We start from the raw sequence: 3,505 nt of genomic DNA, 5'->3' as shown, positions 1-3,505 counted from the left end.
AGTAAACACTTCCCATAATTCATATACTAAAATTAGTAATAACATTTACAAAACAACCAAATATTGTCATTTACAAAAAACGTATTCCACCAAAGGTCCAAAATAATTTTTTTGCTTTTATAAAGTAAGTATATGATGTTTACGTTTCTCTTTTTAAAAAGGAAAAAGTAATAAAGGAAAACCATTAAAAAGAGAATATAAAAAGTGTGTTGAAAAGCAAAAGCAATTCGTGACTGATAACCTCTATCACCTATCATTTGCCCAACCCATAAAGCTTATGTGCATATAGTAATATCCCATTACAATGTTTAAAAAATCTCCACTAATTCTGATTCAAATCATTCTAAAAATCAGTATTATAATCGATTATGATTGATAAAATTCAATTGGAATTCTAAGCACACCGAATGAAACTCTATTGAAGCGAGCATAATGAGTTTTCTATATAGATGACAACTTTTAAAAGCGAAAGTATGGAACATTGCAGAAGTTTGAAGCAATTCAAGGGAGTTAAGTCATCTTCTTTTGGACAAAAGTACCATTTCGTGGCCTTGGAGGGTCGTTTCTATTTTTTGGATTTTTTTATCTCATACTATTAACTACATTTCTACTCAAGCCTATTAACGAAGTTGTCTTATTTTTAGCTCATTTGGCTTATGTATCTATAAATAGGAAACAAAATATCACCCTCTCTAACAACAACGTAGATGTACAAACAGTTTTATTGGATATTTAATTTTTTTTTCTTCTTATCAAAAAAATTGGAATTGGTGGGGACTCATCGTGACTATCCCCAATTTGATTGGAATCAGTATATGTAGAATCAAATTCAACCGGAATCATCTAGACCACTCTATCATTACCAAAATTAATCAGAAAATTAGCCAATTCACATAAGCATGGGCTACCACAAACCAAATTGTGCCTTACTAGTAACAAGCTTCACCTGACAATCTCAACTTAAAAATCTTTAATGGGGGGATTATATATACAAAAATAAAGTATTTAAATTATAATTAAAGGTCATTGAACTAATGAAGTGCAATATCAATTAGTTTATAATATTTTCTCTTTAGTAAAAATTAAGGAAAATTACTTGGACACCCCCTCTATTATGGTATGATTGGCACTTTTTAAGTTTGAATCAATTACTTGAACCACCTATACATTTTAAGATTTCTTTCAACTAGCCCATGTTTGATACTTAGTCACCGTTTAATGATGACATCATGGTTTGGATACTCTTAAATACTCAAACTACCCTTTAAAGATATCGAATTGATTACTTGAACACTCAGATTTGTACTATGATCCGATTACTTGACACCCTAATACAAATGCTTAGTAATGAGTAATGACTCACCAGTCATGCCCTCTGTTAGTTAAAACGGGAACGACAAAAAAACATTGTTTGGTATGGGCATGTTTTAAACGGGTCAAAACGTGAACGGGACGGTAAAAAATACGGTCAAATACGGTAAAAACAGGAAAAATAAAAAACGGACAATACGTGTCTTAAACGTTTATATTTAAATAATATGGTGTCAAAAAAAGGGTAATATATAGACATAAATTGGCATAATAATTCTCTAAATACCTAGATAACAATTAAAAGAAATATAGATAATATTCATTTGAAGTTTTAAACGCGTATCCATTTTTAATATCCGTTTTTTTACTATCAAAAAAACGGATAAGAGTTTAAAACGCGTTTAAAACTTCAAATAGCCCCGTTCCTATTTTTTACCGATTTTCTGTGAAAAATTCGGCAAATGACGTTTAAAACGTCAAAAAAAGGGTTCGGCGTCTTAAACGCAAATAAACTAACAAAGCTCATGCCTTTAACGAATAATAATGATTTCATCCAATGAAAAACATTCATTTTTTTTTTTTTTTAACATAGCTCTGAAAAGCTAATATGAGTTATGCGAGGAGTCAATTGTGACAATTCCATTACGCCATTGGTGTGCAATTCTAACTTGCTTCCATCAGCATCCACCTCCCCTAGCTTATGCAATCAAGATAACACCCCACGTGGTATCCTCTTAATTTGGAGATTCCCTCTTATGTTCAAACACCTTAAGTTGGTCAAGTATTTCATCTCCCTTTGTAGCTATTTAAGCTCTTGCAAAAGGACAAGTCTAACAATATGAGCCAAACCAACTTTCCAAATGCATGCAATAATTTTTGTAGGTTCACACACCATCGTAAACACAGAAAACAAAGGTTGACAAGTTAAAATATTAAAAGTGTCAAATTTTTTATCTATGTATTACTCAAATCTAGTAGTCGAAGTGTAGGCATGTGCTACAGGAAGTTGACATGTGCTGATCATGGACAGTTGTTAATTAGTATCATGCACGAATCGTTATTTTACATTCAGTTAGTGTTGTGACTTGTGAGAGTTGTTATGTTTATGAACACTAGCTTAGTCTATTGGTAGTAACTTCAACTTGAAAAATCGGCATTTATGGGAAGAGGTTGTGGAATCAAATCCTGTAGTATGCAAGTGTGTATATGTGAACATGTGTAGGAGTGGGTGGCTATTGGCCTTATTAGTACCCAATAGACTATTCATTAGCCAATGACTCTCATCTAGGATAGAGTAAAAAAAAAAAAAAAAAACAGACTTGCTATGTTTGTGGTGGGAGTGAGGTTTCGCTATTTTATGTGAAGTTATTAGTCATTGTCTTATGTGCGTAGTAGTTATGTAAGTGAGGGTAATGGATGGATGGTGAGGTGTTACATTGTAAGTTGAATATGATTGAAGATTAATGAAAGGAGTCTTTGAATCCCTCAACAATTTTTCTCAAAAGAGTGAGGAAATATATTAGCTACCTCGATAGAGTCAAAGGTGGGCTACCTCCTAATTAGCCAACCCCACCTTTCTCCTTATTTTACTCCCCTCATCTTTTTTTTTTTTTTTTTTAATGTATGATTAAGGGGCTCATTCGGTTGATTCAGTCCTAATACAAACTAAGCTAGTGTTCATAAACATAGCAACTCTCACAACACTAACTGAATGTAAAATCGGCGTTTATGGGAAGAGGTTGTGGGATCGAATCCTATAGTATGCAAGTGTGTGTATGTGAACATGTGTAGGAGTGGGTGGCTATTGGCCTTATTAGTACCCAATAGACTATTCATCAGCCAATGACTCTCATCTAGGATAGAGTAAAAAAAAAAAAACAGACTTGCTATGTTTGTGGTGGGAGTGAGGTTTCGCTATTTTATGTGAAGTTATTAGTCATTGTCTTATGTGCGTAGTAGTTATGTAAGTGAGGGTAATGGATGGATGGTGAGGTGTTACATTGTAAGTTGAATATGATTGAAGATTAATGAAAGGAGTCTTTGAATCCCTCAACAATTTTTCTCAAAAGAGTGAGGAAATATATTAGCTACCTCGATAGAGTCAAAGGTGGGCTACCTCCTAATTAGCCAACCCCACCTTTTTCCTTATTTTACTCCCCTCATCCTTTTTTTTTTTTTTTTTTTTTTTTTTTTT

The sequence above is a fragment of the Macadamia integrifolia genome, chromosome 2 (assembly GCF_013358625.1).
Source record: "Macadamia integrifolia cultivar HAES 741 chromosome 2, SCU_Mint_v3, whole genome shotgun sequence".
NCBI classification, from domain to species: domain Eukaryota; kingdom Viridiplantae; phylum Streptophyta; class Magnoliopsida; order Proteales; family Proteaceae; genus Macadamia; species Macadamia integrifolia.
This window is presented reverse-complemented; position numbering follows the sequence as displayed.